This window comes from Rutidosis leptorrhynchoides, chromosome 8, assembly GCF_046630445.1.
Source record: "Rutidosis leptorrhynchoides isolate AG116_Rl617_1_P2 chromosome 8, CSIRO_AGI_Rlap_v1, whole genome shotgun sequence".
Lineage (NCBI taxonomy): Eukaryota > Viridiplantae > Streptophyta > Magnoliopsida > Asterales > Asteraceae > Rutidosis > Rutidosis leptorrhynchoides.
Genome location: NC_092340.1, coordinates 224,823,258 through 224,844,625, shown reverse-complemented (window position 1 = coordinate 224,844,625; position 21,368 = coordinate 224,823,258).

Genomic DNA, 21,368 nt, shown 5'->3' with positions numbered 1-21,368 from the left:
CGGCGTCCTCCCCATTTTACAAGACAGATCCTCTCATGGTTAGGATAAGTCTGACCACTTGGCGACCCTATTTGATGCTGAGGTCCGTAGATTTCCTGCTGATTTTAGTGATGACTTTTCTAGATTTTTCGTCAACCTACAGCTGGTCTGAACGACAACTTCATGACCTAAATCAAGAAGCACGTGTCTTTTTCGGAAGACTTTACTTCCTTTTAATGATGGAATTGATTCATCGTGTAGATCCATCTTTCTTACAGTAAATCGGGTAAAACTGTTTAGTTTAGTCCAAAGCAAAAGTATCTTCAATTATTTATTACAGAAATATGTGATATATGTTTAAAATATCTTGGTAAATTTTCCCACACTTGGCTTTTATTTTCCTTTTTATTGTCCTCTATTCCATTTTAAATGAATTCTAACATTTTGGGTTGTTTCTCAATTTATGTCCTTTCCGAGGTAACAATAATTTCGGTGTTAACACCTAGTTTTATCGTTCATAAATATGTATAAACATGATTTTGAATTCATTTAATTGAAAATTTTACTAGAATTGGGTAGTCAGTATATAAGACTAGGGCTGTTATTTATTATCAGAGAGAACTAAATTCTAATACAACTACTGCGTTACTAGTATTTTTAATGGTAACCAAGTGTTTAAATCAAAAAAATTTCAATTTTTAAAATTTCGAAAGAATTTAACCCCTTCCCACACTTAAGATCTTGCAATGCCCTCATTTACAAGAAATCAGTAAGAATTTAAATTATTGAGGGTGATTAGCGTAGAAAAATGATTAAATTTTACCAAAGTTTCCAAACATATTGGCGTTTGTTTGTTGAATGATAAATGGTGCACATCATTTGTTCATTCCGTCTTGTTTTTACATCACATTTGTTTTTCGTTTTGTCGTCAAAAGTACTAGCTTTTGCTGAACTTAATGCCAGTCTTTGAAAATGCGCTGTTTTACCCTGTTTTGTACAATTGACAATATACATACATAATATAATATGTTTAAACATAAATAAACAGAAATAATAAAAAAATAACAATCATAAAAATTACCAACAGGAACTATATCAATCATGGATAAGGGTTCCAGTGCATGTCATCGTCCGGGTTCCATGGTTGGTGATAGGTGTACTGGTATGCCTGGTTAGGGTCGTAGAGAGTATAAGGCGGTCTCATCTCGGGCTGGTGTGGAGGATAGTAAGCTGATCTGGTCAGGATGTAGGGCTCCTGAGGTGACAGCCAGCTCATAATCTGGCGCTGATGATAGTCCCATCTATCATACTGTCGTTGCCTGGAATGCTCGTAATCATTCCGGGCTTGCCACTGCTCCATCCAACGAAATCTCTCCGCATTTTTCATGTCTACCTCATCTACACGCTGGTAGACATCAGTCATAGCCTCCCGAATGACATCCCTAATGTCATCCGCTTCCTCCATCTCCTCATCTGAGCCTCTCTCTACCTGAGGTTGACTACCTACATAGGGTATTGCCTGGTTGCGTCTACTCTTTAATACCTTAGCACCCGCATAAACCTTCAATCCTAAAAGCTCTACCTGTTCCCTACATTCCATAAGTGGACCCCTTGGTCCTTATCTACACCCAAATACTCTCCAATGAGAGTAACAAAAATACCTCCTCCAATTATCCCCCTTCCTGTATTCCTTCAACCATCTTAGATAAATAAAAACCAACACAATAGGGGATATTAACAAATCTTCTTGGGTCTCGAATACACTTTAGGTAAAATAAATCATGTAAGGTCAATTTTTCCTTGTTGTGACCTCTCTGTGTAATCGAGTTAGCCAAAAATCTATGAATTATATGAAGCTCGGCTTTGTTAATATGTAATTAGGTATGTGTTCCTCCCCGCCCAAAAACATTATAGTCTAACATATGCCTCCAGACGGCGTTTGCGTCAAAATTCCTATCTACGCTTTCACCACGATAAATCAAATTAATACAATCGGGTAATAGCAATTCAGCGGGCGTATATATCTGTAATGCCCTGGCCATGTCCATCATGGACATCCTGTACATCCTACCGCCAAGTATAAATCTAAGAAAACTTCTATCATGTAATCTATCTACATCTACATTTAACGCTATAGTACTCATCAGCTCAACACACCATTCCTTATATACAGGTCTACGAATGGTGAATAAGTGTTCCCAATTAGTAAAAGAAGAACTGCCATACCTTTGGATCAAATGCTCCCTAACACGGTCAGCAAGTTGGACTCTTTCCAAAGGATCCCAATCAATTACCCTAGGCACCTCTACATCTTTCGTTACTAATTTAAATTTATTACTTTGATATGCCGGGTAATCTCTCCATCGTCTATCAAATCTCAGATTAGGATGCAACGTGTGTTCAGGAATCGTTGGGTATTCTACAGGCGGATGCATTGGAAATACTATGAATTCAGTAACAAACTGTAGCGGATCATAATAAGGTACATGTTGATCTGGCTGTTGTTGTGGTTCCTGTTGTGGTACTTGTTCAGGTTCATATTGCATTTCTGGTTCTGGTTCTGGAGCTGGAGCAGGTCGTCTAGATGATGATGATGATGAACCTCCAGTATCGGCTCTCTGCAAAACACATTAAACATAAAATTTGTGCATCTAAATATGCATTAGTGTTAGCAAAATAACAACTTAAATTAACCACAATAACATGTTAAATCAAACTTAAACTTATACGCATTTTCACAATATTTACAATTCTACACTTTTTCAAATAAGCACATATGAAAATGTAGACAAAGTTCATAAGCATTTAACTCAAATAACATGTCAGAATAGTCATTACTAACAATTAAACAAGTCTCAAATGGCAATTATATCAAATTAATCAAGTTCATGAATTTTGCAACTAAAAAGTCCACTTTAATCTTCAAAAATCATGTTTAGGATCAAAGTTTGGATCATTTAACTACCTAAACATGTTACACTACTTAATTTAGCAACAATTCATGACAAAAATCGACCATAACCTGTTTATATCAAAAAGCCCCAAATTGCTCAAGAACGCAAACCCTAGTTTTCTAAAAAATTTGAAGTTTTTGGCTTCAAATCATGTTAAATAGCATCAATCTAGGTTATACATGCATAAAATATTAACAATTTAACTCTAATTACACTAGAAACTAACAAAATCAAATTAGGAAAAATATAGCTCAAGAACACTAAAAATCAAATTTAAAGAGGTTTAGGGGTGTAATTTTTACCTTTCTTGATAAACTTATGAACAATTTCATGTTTAGAGCGGATTGTAGCGAGAAATTTGATGAATTTTGGTGTTAAAATGATGAATTTAGAGGTGTTTGTGTGTGTATGTTCGTGTTTTGTGTGTGTGTGTGTGTTATGGAGACAGAAGCAGAACTCGCTGCCTTTTGTTTCTAGCCTGGAATCAAGCCTCATGCGATCGCATGAGGTTGGAGTTCACTTCCCATGCGATCGCATGGGGGTCCGGGTACAGTACCATTGGCCTTTTTTTTTTTTTTTTTTTTTTATAAAACCTTATAACTTATAAAACATATAATTAATAAAATTTTAAAAATTTGTTTCTTTTTAGGATGAGGGCGTTTCAGATCGTTGTCCTAGTCCGTCCCTCGACAAAATTTTAAAATTTGTCAATTTAAAGCGCGGTTTTAAAAGCAAAGATTTTTGGGTTTTTTTAATGTTTTTGGCATACTTTAGTTCAATAAGATTAAAAATAATGATAATAAAAGTTCTCGTCCCTCCCTCGGGTAAAGTAATTTCGGTTCAACGACCTACTCTTCAACTTACGACGAATTTTAAAAATCATGTTTTTAATTTACGAAATAAAGTAAATTTTTGTTTTTAAATTCACACCAAACTTAAATTTATATTTTTGTTTTTATACATACAAACTTATATTAAAAATATTAATTTTTCAAATATTTACAATTTTAAATATATTAATAATTTTTTTTTTAAAAAAAAATTTACAATATTAATTTAATTTTTAAATATTAATTTTAAAATCATGGTAAAAATAAAATTAAAAATCATTTTCATCTTTTATCTCACTTTAATCAATCAAATATTATCAAAAATATACGCCCCTTTTTTCGGTAAAGTAATTTCGGTTACATAACCTAGTTTAACTCATGACGAATTTTTGAAATATTTTGGGTTGATTGATTAAAGATATTTATACCTTAAGAATAAACGGTAAATTTCGCAGTGATGTAGTAAATTTTTGTATGATATCAATAATTTCGGTCGCAAGACCTAATTTTATTGAATACCAATTTAATACTTTATAGCGAACAATTTAGTGTTTTTTATCAAAAGGTTAAAAATAAAAATAAAAATAAAAACTGTACATGCTTACCTGTGAGATAGCATTCTTAGTGATATGCTTTAGCCCATTCATAAGATAGTCGGACTAATTGATTTTCCATAGCTACATAGGCATAACCTCGAGCATTCAATGTTTTTCTTGATTATTTGAACATTTTCCTTCGTGTGACCATTTTCCGCATTTGTGACATCTTTCAAGGTATCGAGCTCTCCTTTTCGCTGCGGATTTTGATTTTCCTTTGCCAAATTGTAAATTATTATTTTCGTTCCTGGATTCTTTTCTTACTCCGTCTAATTTGCCTCTGATTAATGATACTATTTCACTTGGAAGGGTGTCATTATTACGTTTAGTGATCAAAGCGTGTAGCATTAGACCATGGTTTAGTTCACAGGAAGTCTTCATCTCATAAAACCTAAAAAAAATAAAAATTTAGAATGGGAGGAGAAGACTAGTTCTTTAGGGTCTGCTAGGGAAAGACCATTTGGATTCCATTCTCGAAAACTACACGAAAACAGAACATCTAACTCTAACAGAAATTCATATTATCCTTTAAAGACTTGATTCTCCCCACACTTAGTTAGATGTGGAGTTGAAATTGTGATTTACTTCATTGTCGACTTCCATCGGACTATCTATGTAATGTTTAACTCTGTGACCATTAACCTTAAATTCAATCCCATTTGAATTTATTAATTCTACTGTTCCATATGGGAAAACTCTTTTGACTATGAATGGTCCAGACCATCTTGATTTCAATTTTCCAGGAAATATCTTGAATCGTGAATTGAAAAGAAGAACTCTGTCTCCTTCTTTAAATTCTTTTGAACTTTTGATTCTTCTATCATGTCATTTCTTCGTTATTTCCTTATAGATTAACGAATTTTCGTATGCTTCATGTCTTAATTCTTCTAATTCGTTTAATTGACTTAACCGTAGACGTCTAGCTTCATGTAAATCAAGATTACATGTCTACAAAGCCCAAAATGCTTTGTGTTCAATTTCTACTGGAAGATGACATGCTTTTCTGTAAACGAGTTTAAAAGGTGTGGTTCCAATTGGAGTTTTGTAAGCTATTCTAAAAGCCCAGAGTGCATCCTCCAATTTCATGGACCATTCCTTCGGATTTGATCCTACGATTTTCTCTAGAATACGTTTTAAAGCTCGGTTGGTATTTTCAACTTGTCCACTTGTTTGTGGATGATATGCGGTGGAGATTTTATGAGTTACTCCATATCTTTTAAGAACTTTCTCAAGTTGATTATTACAAAAATGAGTACCCCGATCACTTATTAAAGCTTTCGGTGTTCCAAACCTTGCAAAAAGATGTTTTAAAAAGTTGACTACAACTCGTGCATCGTTAGTTGGGAGAGCTTGTGCTTCCGCCCATTTAGATACATAATCTATGGCAACGAGAATGTAGAGATTATTATGAGATTTTGGAAATGGACCCATAAAGTCAATACCCCAAATGTCAAATACTTCACATACTTGAATGACATTTTGTGGCATTTCATCACGTTGACTTATTTTTCTGGCCCTTTGACAAACATCACAGGATTTGCAAAGAAGGTGTGCATCTTTGAAAATTGTAGGGCAATAGAATCCAGCATCATAAACTTTTCTTGCTGTGAGTTGTGGCCCATAATGCCCTCCTGTTGGTCATGTGTGACAATGGTTTAAGATTTGACTAGCTTCATCTCCGAATACACATCGGCATATTATTCCATCGGGACAACTTTTAAACAGATGTGGATCTTCCCAGAAATAGTGTTTTATATCACTAAAGAATTTCTTTCGTTTTTGGTACGATAACCCTTTTTCAAGGAATCCACATACTAAGTAGTTTGCATAGTCTGCAAACCATGGAATTTCATTATAATCTATCTTCAATAGATATTCATCAGGAAAGTTGTCTTGTATGGCCGATTCATTTAGAACTTCTAATTCGAGATTTTCAAGACGAGAAAGATGATCAGCGGCGAGATTTTCTGCTCCCTTTTTATCTCGGATTTCAATATCGAACTCTTGTAAGAGTAAGATCTAACGGATTAATCTTGGTTTAGCATCTTGTTTCAAAAATAGGTGTCTAAGAGCAGAATGGTTGGTATAGACCACCGTTTTAGCTAGAACGAGATATGATTGAAATTTGTCAAAAGCAAAGACAATGGCAAGGAGTTCTTTTTCAGTAGTTGTGTAATTCGTTTGTGCTCCTTGTAACGTCTTACTAGCATAATAAATAGGTTGAAATCGTTTTTCAATTCGTTGTCCTAAAACGGCTCCCATTGCAAAATCACTTGCATCGCACATAAGTTCAAACGGTAGATTTCAATTTGGAGTTATCATGATCGGCGCATTAGTGAGTTTTTCTTTAAGTATATTAAAAGATTTGATACATTCATCTGAAAAGATGAATGGAGCATCCTTTTCTAGGAGTTTATTCATAGGAGTGGCAATTTTAGAAAAATCTTTTATGAAACGTCGGTAAAAACCGGCATGCCCTAGAAAACTCCTAACTCCTCTAACATTGGTGGGATGTGGAAGTTTAGCAATTACATCTACTTTAGCTCTATCCACTTCAATTCCTTCCTTTGAAATTTTATGACCAAGAACGATGCCTTCTTTAACCATGAAATGACATTTCTCCCAATTAAGAACTAGATTTGATTGTTCGCATCTAATAAGCATTCGTTCAAGATTAACTAGACATGTTTCAAAAGTATCACCGAAGACTGAAAAGTCATCCATGAAAACTTCCATGCATTCTTCTATCATGTCGTGAAAAATCGCCATCATGCACCTTTGAAAGGTTGCAGGGGCGTTGCAAAGTCCAAATGGCATGCGTTTGTAAGCAAAAGTACCATAAGGGCACGTGAATGTGGTTTTCTCTTGATCCTCGGGTGCTATTGGAATTTGAAAATATCCGGAAAAACCATCAAGAAAACAATAGTAACTATTTCCGGCTAATCTTTCCAACATTTGATCAATAAAAGGTAAGGGAAAGTGATCTTTTCTGGTGGCGTCATTTAATTTTCTATAATCAATACAAACACGCCATCTTGTTACAGTCCTAGTAGGAATAAGCTCATTTTTTTCATTTGTAATGACAGTCATGCCACCTTTCTTTGGCACGCATTGAACTGGGCTTACACATGGACTATCAGAAATTGGATAAATTAAACCTGCATCAAGCAGTTTAATAATTTCTTTCTTAACAACATCTTGCATACTAGGATTTAGTCTTCATTGGTGTTGCACATACGTTTTATGACCTTCTTCCATAAGGATTTTATGTGTGCAATACGAAGGACTTATTCCTTTAATATCATGAATTTTCCATGCAATATCTGGTTTATGAGCTTTTAACACAGAAATGAGCTAAGATTTTTCATTTTCAGTAAGAGAAGACGATATTATTACAGGTAATTCAGATTCACCATGTAAATAAGCGTATTCCAAATGGTTTGGAAGTGGCTTTAACTCTAATGTCGGTGGTTCTTCTATCGATGATTCATATCGATATCTGTCTTCTTCTTTTAGCATTTGAATTTCTTCTGTTGTTGGTTCATATCCATTAGCCATAAGTGTAGCTAACATTTCAGTTTCATCAATTGGTTCAGTTCCTTCTCCTAAAGAACATTCTCCTGTACCTTGTAATTCTGGAAATTCTTCTAACAATTCTGCATGTGATTCTATAGTTTGAATATAATAACATGTATCATCTGCAGATTGCGGTTGTTGCATTGCTCTATCAACAAAAAAGGTAACACTGTCGTCCTCTATACTTAGGGTCAATTTCTTACCAAACACGTCTATCATTGCTTTAGCCGTGTTTAAGAATGGTCTTCCTAATATGAGAGGAACTTGAGAATCTTCTTCCATATCCAGAACAACAAAATCTACTGGAAATACTAAAGTACCAACTTTAACTAGCATGTTCTCTATTATCCCTATAGGATATTTTACTGATCTATCGGCTAGTTGTATACTTATTCGTGTTGGTTTCAATTCTCCAAGGTCTAGTTTAGCGTATAGTGAATACGGCATTAAATTTATACTAGCACCTTAATCTGCCAATGCTTATATTGAACTAAGACTACCCAGAAAACATGGAATTGTGAAACTTCCTGGATCAGATAATTTTTCTGGTATCTTATTCAACAGCACTGCAGAACAATTAGCATTCATAGTAACAGCTAAGAGTTCTTCCATTTTCTTTCTATTTGTGATTAGATCTTTCAGAAATTTAGCATATCTAGGCATTCCTGAAATCACATCAATGAAAGGAAGATTTACATTTATTTGTTTAAACATATCCAAGAATTTGGATTGCTCGGCTTCAAGTCTCTCTTTTCTCATTTTACTCGGGTAAGGAAGTGGTGGTTGGTATGGTTTAACATAAGGTTTTGCCTTAACTGTGTTATCTTCATTAACCTTTTCAACTACCGGTTCTTTTTCCTTATCTTGTTCAGGTTGTGGTTCTTGTGGAGTAGGAATAGCTTCATCAGAAATTACAGGTATTTCAGGTGGTTTAAGTGTAATACCACTTCTTGTGGTAATAGCTTTAGCTGTTTCATTCCGGGGGTTAGCATTTGTATCACTAGGTAAACTTCCCGGTTTTCTTTCACCTATTAACCTTGCTAGGTTGCTCACTTCTTGTTCCAAATTTTGAATAGAAGCTTGTTGATTTCTAAATGCTTGAGCATTTTGTTCATTCGTTTGTTTCTAAGATGTGAAAAATTGAGTTTGATATTCAACTAGCTTCGACATCATATCTTCTAAATTAGGCTTTTTATCATCGGTTTTTGGTGGTTTGTTTTGAAAATTAGGTCTTTGCTGGTTGTAAGTATTATTGGATACTTGTTGATTACTAGGACCTTGTTGGTTGTTGTATGGAACATTTCGGTTATAGTTCTGATTTTGATTGTAGATCGGTCTTGGCGGTTGATAATTATTCTGATAATTATTTCCAGGCCTTTGGTTTATGTATGAAACATTCTCTATTTGTTCCATTGTTAGTTCAATACTGAGACAATCTTTTGTCAAATGTGGTCCTCCACACTGCTCACAACTAATTCGTATTGAGTGAATATCCTTTGTCATCTTTTCCATTCGTCTCTCGACAGCATCTATCTTTGCGGAAATGGAATCTAAGTCATGGCTAGAATCGGCTCTAGCTGCTTTAGATGATCTAACGATATCTTTTTCTTGGTGCCACTCATGTGAGTGGGAAGCAGTGTTATCAATAATTTTATAAGCGTCAGTTGCTGTTTTCTTCATAATAGAAACACCAGCTACTATATCTATGTCTTTTCATGTAGTGATGTCGCATACTTGGTAGAATATTTGTATATTTTGACAAGTGTCTAAACCATGTTGCGGACATCCTCTCAACAATTTTCCAAATCTGGTCCAAGCCTCATATAAAGTTTCATTTGGCTTTTGTGTGAACGTAACAATTTCTCCTTGAAGTCTCATTGCTTTAGATGCCGGAAAGAATTGTTTAAGAAATTTTTCAACTAAAACGTCCCATGTATCAATCGCCCCTTCAGGTAACGATTCCAACCAATCTTTGGCTTCTCCCTTTAAAATTCCAGGAAAATAACATGAGATATATATGTTCATCCTCAACTTCTCGAATTTTAAATAGAGTGCAGATCCTATTAAATGTACGAAGATGTTCGTTTGGATCATCCTTCGGTGCATTACTAAATTGGCATTGATTAGTTACCATGTGTAGGATTTGTCCTTTGATTTCATAATCTGGCACATTAATGTCTGGTTGAGTAATTGCGTGACTTTGGCCAGTGCGTTTAGCTCTCATTCGGTCTTCCATACTTAGAGGTTCCAGATTCTCCATGATTGAATTTGTTGAATCTGAATCACTATAGGATTCTGATTTAATGGTAGGTTCCTCAACAATCTCTGTTTGAATGATTGGTGGTTCCTGAGGAAAGATTAATGGTTCAGGATCTATGAATTGTCCCTGAATATTCTCCGGATTCTCAATTGTGAGGTCGGGTTCAAAAAATAGATTATCGGAAATTTGAATTGGAGTACTTGGTCGACTGGATGACGATTCTAAAGAAAAATCAACGGCGATAATATTTGCTAGATGTCTTGATCTGGTTACAGGTGGTGAACGTACAAAAGGTGGTGAACGTTTTGCTCGGTGCATTCACTGAATATCCTATTAGTTATAAAAATAAGAAAAATTATATAAGTTATTAAATTAATAGACTTTTCTGATTTTGCCCACGTTTTGAATAGCCAAAAGATGCAGCAGAGGAGCAGGATTCGTTTGGTCTCAATATAATTGAGTACTGTTTGGTCCAATAACCCGGTCCACGTACAAATCCAACTATTACTACGAACCAGAAAATTTTGATGTCTATCAATTTAACCACTTAAAATAATTTTTCGTAATTTAAAGAAATTTTAGAGAAGAAATAGAAAAAAAAAATCTAAGTCCTAAAACTAGAATGTCGAGAAATAAGAAAGAAAAAGAGCGCGTCAAAAAAGGTCAAAAAAAAAATAGGTGTCGCAAAATAAAAATAAGAAAGTAGCGCGTCGAAACTTAAAAAGGAACTAAAAAATAGATTAAAAGTTGCGTCTAAAAATATTAAAGCTTAAAATAAATATTATATCACAAATGGAAATAACTTAAAAAGGTACTAAAAACTTAGAACAGCGTAGCAAAATTCTAAAGCACCTAAATCTTTGTTTAAAGAAAAAGCACTTAAGGGATTTTACGGCAAAGTCTAAAAATCTAGAAGTAAAAATAACTATGGCAAAAACTATGACTTAAAACTAAATACGAGCGAAAAATACATATATTACGCTAAAACAAATTAAAAGTTACAAAATATAAAAATAATCTTAAAGTTGTAAAAAGTACAATTTTTATAAAAATATTATTTTTATATTATTTATTTTATAAAAGTATTAATTTTATAATTTAATTAAACTAATTAAACTTAAAATACAAATTAAATAAAAACTAAATTAACTAATTAAATAATCTAACCCTAATTAGGGTTTAAATTAAATAATAATAATAATAATAATAATTACTCCGTAATGATTGCAGAGGAAAGTCAATTAGGGCGTGTCAGACAGGGTCTTGCGATCGCATGGTCCTCGCTTTAAAAATCCATACGATCGCATGGATAAAGATTTCGGGCCAGGGTTGGGCTGTAACAGTAATCGGGCCGAATGTTTTTTTTTCTTTATTTTTTTCTGTTTTGCTGATTTATATATTTATAAAAAGTATTTAAATAAAACTTATATTTTTAAAAACTAAAATAAAAATAAAGAAACTTTATAAAACTTATATATATATATTTAACAAACTATTAAAAATATATAATTTTTGTTTTTCTTTTTATATTTTCGAATATATTATTATTATTTTTTTAAAACGTATTTTTACAAAAACGTATTTTTATAAAAGTAAACTAAAATTTAATAAAAAATTTTTTTTTATATATTAGTGTTGCGCTTCCGGCGTTTAAGCAGAATTGTCCCCGGCAGCGGCGCCAAAAATACTTGGCGTGTGCGAGGTGTACTAGGAAATAGTATTATTTTTACAACGTAATACTATTAAATATGATACAATTTTACACAAGATATTTATTTATTTATAGAATGGATATCCTAAACCTTGCTACAACACTTATAGGCAGTGTACCTAATCGTACAGTAGTGTAGTTTTTAGTAAGTCCGGTTCGTTCCACAAGGATCTCTTAAACAAGCTTAACGCTATAATCTTAAAAACTATATTTGTAAAAATACAAAATATATATAAGTAATATTATTATTATTAAAGGGGGTTTTTACCGTTTAATTACCGGTTTATCGATTTTTAAAACTTTAGTCGCAGTTAAAACCTAATGTAAAATATTAAAAATAAATATAACTTAATTTAAAGCATAAAGTAAATAACGATAATGAAATTGCGATAAATAAAAGTGCGATAAAATACGATGACAATAAATAAAAGTGCGATAATTAAAAGTGCAATTAAATATGAAATAAAAGAATTATGCTTATTTAAACTTCCGTAATCATGATGTTTGACGTGTTGATTTTTAGTTTATTCCCTTGGGTTAATTGTTCTCTGTCCTGGATTATTTAATATGTCCGTCTGGTTTTTGTCCATAACAGTCCATCAGTCATAAATATAAAGTGCGAGTGTCCTCGTCAAATTATCATTCTATCTGAAGTCAAATATTCCAACTAATTGGGGACTTAAACTGTAACAAGGTTTTAATACTTTGTTTAATAATTACACCAGGATATCGACTGCGTGTAACCCAAGGTTTTAATACTTTGTTAACAATTATGTCAAGTGTCCTTGTACATAATTTCACCCCTGTTTTAATAATTCCATAGACTATTAATCCATTCCCGTGTCCGGTTAAATGAACGATTATTCGTACATATAAATATCCCGCCCATCGTGTCCGATCGAGTGTATATGGTTATTTATAGGTACGTTCAATTGTAAATCTTTATATTAAAATTAACAAACTATCATTTAGTTAAACAAATATAAAGCCCATTAATAGCCCATAGTCTAATTTCCACAAGTGTCGTTCTTTTGTCCAAACCCCAATTATGGTACAAAGCCCAATTACCCAATTTTAAATATTTTAGCCCAACATCATGATTACTTCGGCTTAGATAAGCATAATAATAACTTAGCTACGAGACATTAATGAAAATAACATAAACATAACTTACAGTGGGTATTAATAGCGTAGCCTTATACGGACAAAGTTCTGACTTACAAGACCTTAACACATTCGACTAACCCAACCTTATTATTATCACTAACTTAAAATTAAAATTACTAATTGGAGTGATACTTCGTACATTAGATAAGAGAAAGAAATTAGAAAAAGGTGTGTTTTTTACGTCCAAAACATGCGAGATTTATAGGTGAGGTATGTCCCAGCTTGCCATGCGATCACATGGGATTTCTTCCTCTAGGCCATGCGATCGCATGGCTGTCGGTTCCCAGCTGTCTTTCAACTTTGCAACAGTATAGCCGCCGGATTTTTATAATATATAATATATATATAATTTTATTATAATTATATATTTTATATTATATTATATTTATAGGCATAGTTGACTTGTAATTTTCAGTCCGTTGCGTCGAGCGTTGAGAGTTGACTTTGGTCCCGGTTTCGGATTTTTAAACGTCTTTGCGTACAATTTAATATCTTGTATTTTGCGTTTTGCTTCTTGTACTCTTGTAATTTTGAGACGTTTCTTATCAATAATTGGAACCACTTTGATTGTACTTTGTACTTTTGAGCTTTTTGGTCGTTTGCGTCTTCAATTCGTCGAATCTGTCTTTTATCTTTACCTTTTATTATTTAAACGTATATCACTTGTAAATAGAACAATTGCAACTAAAAGCTTGTCTTTCTTGAGGGATAATGCTATGAAATATATGTTCATTTTTAGCATTATCAAAGATGATCTTCAAAACCCGGTGGTTGATTGACATATACTCTTTCATTTAGCTTGCCATAAAGAAATGCACTCTTGACATCCATTTGAAACACTTTGAACTTCATAAATGAAGCAAAAGTCAAGAAAATGCGAATAGCTTCTAATCTGGCAACAGGAGCAAAACTTTATCATAATCAAATTCAGGATCTTGCTGATAACCTTTAGCAACTAATCTTGCTTTGTTACGGATAACATTACCATCTTCGTCAAATTTTCACTTCCAAACCCATTTAAGATCAATTACTTTAGCACCATGCGGCTTAGTAACTAGCTTCTAAATATTTAAACGATGGAATTTCTGAATTTTTTCTTGCATTGCCATGACCTAATCAACATGTTTCAAGGCTTCCTTTGTTATCTTTGGCTCTATTCTAGAAATATGACATGAGTACTCGTAGTATGCAGCAGCAGCTTTCATGTGAGTATCAACTTGACCATCAAACTGAATTGAACTTGCCTTCTTATTCTAACACATGCATTTGGATCTCCAATAATATTCTCTCTAGGATGATCATCTGTAGTTCTGGGAATTGGTTGTGCAGGAACATGTATCTCATGATGTAGATTCGTAGTATCACCAATATCTTCATGATTATCAGAACTCTCACTTGAAATATCAGATCCACAGGTATCGTACACTGGATCAACGTCTTGATTTGAATCTTGAACTGGTTCATTGACAGTGGGTAATGGAGTTGGAGTTGGTGTAGATGCAGATACTTCTGGTTCATTTTGTAAATCAAACAGCATTTGTAACTCAACTTCATTCTCCGTCTGATCTGGAGCAAGATTGAATGAGTCAATCAGCTCATCATAGTTATAAATCCAAGGATGACTCTTAGAAGCACTCTTCGTATAATTCCTCTGGACATCAACTTCAGACCATTCTTCAACACATCTTGTCTCAATGTTGAAAACTCGCTTATTAGGAGAACTATACCCAAGAAATACTCCAGTAACCACTTTTGAATCAAACTTACTTCTTGGTTTTCTCTTCAAGATGGTACACGGTGCACCAAATGGTTCTAGATGCTTCAAAGATGGTTTTCTCCCATGCAATAGCTCATAGTAAGTTTTACCCAGTCGTTTAACAGTCAGAACTCGATTCATAGTGTAACATGCATTTGCAACAACTTCACTCCAAAAATGAACAGGTAACGATGAATCTGCTAGCATTGTCCTAGCTGTCTCTATCAATACCCTATTCTTTCTTTCAGCAACACCATTCATCTGAGGAGCGTATGCAGAACTGAACTGCATATTGATACCTTTTCGATACAAAAACATGCAAGATACTGATTCTTGAATTCTGTACCGTTGTCACAACGAATCTTTCTTACCTTTAAATTGAAGCCTGTCTCTAATCGATTAATTATCACTTTCAAGTTCTCAAACGTATCGGACTTCTCTTTCAAAAAACATTACCCAAGAGAATCTTGAATAATCATCAGTTACAACTAGACAATACTTACTTCCATCAATGCTTTCAAAACGAATTGGACCGAAAAGATCCATATGTAACAATTCAAGTGGAACAGAGATTGGATTATACTTTACCAGCTTATGAGCTTTCTTGCTCTACTTACCCTTCTTACACGGAACACATGTTCTTGGAATCTGAAAAGATCGAAGATCAACACCTTCTACAAGATTGTTGTAGACAAGGTGATTCATTTTCCAAAAACTTAAATGACCCATGCGTTTGTGCCAAGTAATAGAATCTTGTTTAGTCGCTTTAGAAACAAAAGCTTGACGATGTTTAGCAGTTGAAGTAGCAACATTCATATCTAGCACATATAAGTCAACTTGTCTAGGAGCCTTCATCAAAATCATTTCATGAAGAATCACAAACTCTGGCTTTAAAATGTAGCTGAATTCGTCATCAAATGCTACCTTGAAAGATTTTTCACAGATTTGTGAAACAGACAACAAATTGTTTGCAAGCTCTTGACAATAGTTCACTTTGTCGAAACTAACTTTTTCATTCTTCAATAAACCTTGAGCAGAAATATGACCTCCTTTATCTCCAGCAAATGCTACATAACCTCCCTTAATTTGGTGTACATCCGAAAGAAGAGATAGATGTTCAGTCATATGTCTCGAAGCGCCGCTATCCACTATCCAGGTGTTGTTTGTAGGTATGCTAGTCCCCTGCACATCACATTAAGAAAATTAATTGATAATGGAAACCCACGCCCGGAAGGCAGTAGGTTGTCCATTAACACCCATAGCTTGAACTTCCATCCATTTCCCGTTTAAGTTTGGTGGAATCTCATCATTAGAAACAGTAAACTTAGACAGTTTAGAAGTATCAATGTTGCTCTTCTGGTTTTTCACATTTTGCTCATTTTCAGAGCGATTCACTCGTGGACTGGTACGAGAAAAGTATTTCGACGACTAGCTTTTTGCGAAGGTGATCGTGCCTTTGGTTCAAAAGCTCTACTATGATCACTTGATTTGGCAACTCTTGCCTCAGTATCCTGTTTAGGAACTTTAATCTTCACAGGAGAAATTGACCTATTGAAGTTCATTCTCTTATACTCTCCATAGACAACATTTGTCGTATGTTTTTAACACGAACTTCATCATTAATAGGTGAACCTGTTTTATGAGAATAAGATGACCGACGATCGTCATATGTGAGATCAATCTTCTGTCTGGGTAATCTATATCTTCTAGGACAATTAGCAGCAATATGTCCAAAAATAGCACAATTAAAACATTGACGAAACTCCCTATGTCCTCTAAATTCATACACATTATTAGAGTTTGAAGATGACGGATCTTGTGTTTTTACAAACATAGGAGAATCATTTGTTTCATTTCTTGGAACAGGCTTAGGTGTAATAGGAGGAACCGGTCTGTTAGCAAATATGGGATTTCTTAAAATTTTAACAGGACCTTTCGGTGTTCTAACTCTATGTGATGACCCGGAAATTTACGACCAAATTTAAACTTAATCTTTATATATTTCCGACACGATAAGCAAAGTCTGTAATGTTGAGTCTTGAAAATTTTGAACTGTTTCATATATGCAATTGACCTTCGACTGTCCCTGACGATTCACGAACTATTGTGTGTAAATAAATATGTAAATACATGTATAAATATAAATATAAATAGAAGTGTATATATAGTATTTTGAATTAATAAAGTACACTTAATCATTTGGAATTAAAAACGTAAAATAATAAATAGAATAAATAAGTTACTATTATATATATATATATATATATATATATATATATATATATATATATATATATATATATATATATATATATTAAAAAGGACATATATAATATAAACATATTAAATTTAATTACAAGTTTAAATATAGTATTTTATAAATGTTATTAGTATCACCCTCAATTTTACTAATGTAAATATTAATATTATTAATTGTATTATTAATATTATTACAGTATATAATACATAAATAAGAAAGAGTGAATATGTAACTTGTTATTGCTAATGATATTATTATGTTTTGTCATTAAGAATCATTATTATTATATATTATTATTATTATTAAAAAAATACAATTTATTAATATTATTATTAAAAATATCATTATTATTATAAATATTATCATTATTAAGATAATAATTATCAATAATATTATTATTATGTTTTAATGTTCAATATTATTATTATTAATTATTACTAATAAAATTATTATTATTAATATTAAGTTTATAAAAAGAAAAATCAAGAAAAGGGATTTGGATTCAATTACAGGTCATTATCAAACTGTATATAATTTGTACTCCTGTTTCTCTGATTGGGTTGTATGTCAAGGTCATATTTGAATGGAAACAAATTCGGTTATATTTCAATATCTACTTTATTTTTTTTTATTCTGCTTGTCTGATTTATAATTCTTCTCTACCTTTATTTTCTTGTCCGATTACCTTCTACCATCTCTACCTATATCATTCCCGTGAATTAATAGGAGTATATTGTTTTGCTTTTGCTTCTTGCACCCACTATATCACAATTCTATATACATTTATATTACATTTAACATAGAGACATAACAAACACATACCCCACACACACGAGCACTCTTTTTCATATCCAACTCTCACTTCACCTCCTATCCCTGTTTCTACTTATGATCGGGGACAACTATCATCACCATTAAAATGCAAACACCACCACCTGATTACCTGCTGCTATGTGGTTGAGTTATTTCTTCTTTCCTGGTATGAATTCGAACAACGCAACCACCTCTTTCTCTCCCCTCTCTCTATCAATCTTTCTCCCTTGTTTCGATTTAAAAACCCCGTATACTGTTGCAGCAATTCTTTTCTGTTTCAAGCATTGATAACAAAGAAAATAGAAGACAATGATTAATGAATATAACAATGATGAAAAATGATAAAGAAGTTTCACTTCCTTTTTCTTTTCCTTTATGGACGACAACCACTAAACTTGATGACCCACTTGTTGATTGTGAAATTAAATACAGATAAAGTACCGAAAGTTTTTTTATTTTTTTATCCCAGCTGGTCGAATAATTTGTTTGGGATTAATCCGTGTATTTAAAGATTTTTATGGGCCGAGATTTAGTCAATTTATAGGCTGCTGGATCAAGTTACTTACTAGACTTTAAATGGGCCTTAGCAATTTCAGTTGTTTTCTGTTTCAGTGTAAACCCAAACCGAACCTTCTATTGTTGTTATTTTATGTTACTCCTGCAACTGCTATCTTTCTGCTTTCTATTCGCTATTCAACGAACCATGTCCATCATAAAGAAGCTGTATCACCCGACTATTTCTGTTATTGTTTCAGTCAAATTGTGCTACTGCTAGTACCACTGTTATGAGCCAATTGGGTTGTTTTTGTCTAACGGGAGAAATAATCCTGAATATGATGATAAACGTAAACGGTGAAACGATGATGGTGTTTTGAGATTTATTAGGTTGATGAAGATTAGGATCATAAAGGTGATAATGATGATGATAATAGCATACACGATATATTTTTATGATGGGTAATGATGATGATAACGAAAGTAGATGGAAACGGGTTATGATAATATAACAAAGATAATTAGGATCGTGATTTTTTTTGTTATTAAAGATGATGACGATTGGAATGATGACACACGAAGATAATGTTAAGTGTTAGGGATACATGATTAATGATTTGATCCCTGGTCAATTAGTATTATTGAAGAAGAAAGGGAAACGGGAAAGGAGAGGTTAAATATATTTTAGGCGTAGAAATACTCAGAAGAACACAATCAGACGGATGGTTTATGAATGGTTTGGGTTAGCGGGAGGTCGCAGGTTCAAGTCCCGTCGTGGACAATTTATTTTTTTACCCTATTTGAGGTAGTTACTTATTATTATTATTATTATTATTATTATTATTATTATTATTATTATGATTATTATTATTATTGATATTATTACACCTATTTATCATTGTTATTATCTTTATTATAAAAAGTACTATGAATATAACTCCAAATTTTTTATTTTATTTTTTTGTACTATCATTACTAATATTATTATTAGTGTTATTATTACTGTTAGTATTATAATTATTATCACTGTTAACATTAGTAATAAAAGTGTTATTTCTAGAACTATTATTTTTATCATAAATATTAATATTAATATTAGGAACATATAGGAATTATTACTATTTAGTAAAAGTATTATTATTTAGTTTACCATTAGTAATAAGATTGGTATGTATTATGAACTAATATCAAAAATTATTATTTTTCACTACCATTACTACTAAATTGTTCATTTTATCAAAAACTACCAATATTACCATTATGAGATTAATAAATAAAAACTATCATCAAATATTATTAGTAATGAAATTATTAACTTTAATATTTTATTAGTAAGATTAAGTATTATCATTATTATCATTTTTGCCATTACAAATAACATTGTAGTATTATTATAATTGCTAAATTTAACAAACAGGTGTTAATACATGTATGATTAATATAGGTCCGTGAATCCGAGGTCAACCCTGCATTGTTCAGTTGTTCAATGTCGTCGTATGAATATTTTTACTACAAAATATTGTAGGGTGAGTTCCTTTGATCCCCTTTTACTCTTTACATTTTTGGGACTGAGAATACATGCGCAACTTTTATAACTGTTTTACGAAATAGACACAAGTAATTAAATTGACATTATATGGTTGAATTATCGAAATCGAATATGCCCCTTTTTATTAAGTCTGGTAATCTAAGAATTAGGGAACAGACACCCTAATTGACGCGAACTCTAAAGATAGATCTATCGGGCCCAACAAGCCCCATCCAAAGTACCGGATGCTTTAGTACTTCGAAACTTATATCATGTCCGAAGAAGGATCCCAGAATGATGGGGATATTCTTATATGCATATTGTGAATGTCGGTTACCAGGTGTTCAATCCATATGAATGATATTTTTGTCTCTATGCATGGGACGTATGATTATGAGAAATGGAAGTATGAAATCTTGTGGTCTATTAAAATTATGAAATGATTCTTTATGATAAACTAATGAACTCACCAACCTTTTGGTTGACACTTTAAAGCATGTTTATTCTCAGGTACGAAAGAAATCTTTCGCTGTGCATTTGCTCATATTAGGGATATTACTTGGAGTCATTCATGACATATTTCAAAAGATGTTGCATTCGAGTCGTTGAGTTCATCAAGATTATTATTAAGTCAATTATATTTGGATATATTATGAAATGCTTTACATGCCTGTCAACTGTTGATGTAACGAAAGTTTGTCTTTTAAAAACGAATGCAATGTTTGTAAAATTTATCATATAGAGGTCAATTACCTCGCGATGTAATCAACTGTTGTGAATCGTTTGTAATCGATATGGACTTCGTCCGGATGGATTAGGACGGGTCTTCACAGTTGGTATCAGAGCGGTGGTCTTAGCGAACCATATCTGCATTAGTGTGTCTAACTGATAAGTCGTTAGGATGCATTAGTGAGTCTGGACTTCGACCGTGTCTGCATGTCAAAAGTTTTGCTTATCATTTTGTGTCAAAAATTACCTGCTTATCATTCTTAGAGAATCACTTGCTTATCATTCTTAGTCTAGACACATTTTACTGCATTGACTGCATGAATAGTGTATAGACAAAATTCATATCTTAGCGTATCTGCTACTTCATATCTTAGCGTATCTGTTACTGTAACTTTGCCTGACAACTTCCGTAGATTCCTCCGTAACTTATGGGATTTTAGTATTATATATGCATATGTAAATTATGTATTGCAGGGTACTAATCTACATCCTATAATCTATTTCTTATCAAAAATCCTTCATCTGATCGTACGAGATGAATCCCTCAACTAGTTCGAGTCCCTCGGATTCCGACAGCTATTCCAATAGTTATCCCGACAGTTATTCAAAATGGATAGTCATCTAAGCTCCGGAAGCAACGACACCAGAATGAATAAACCAATCATCCATCCCCAATTCATCTGATGGATTCATAGTCGACTTAATCAATGGAGA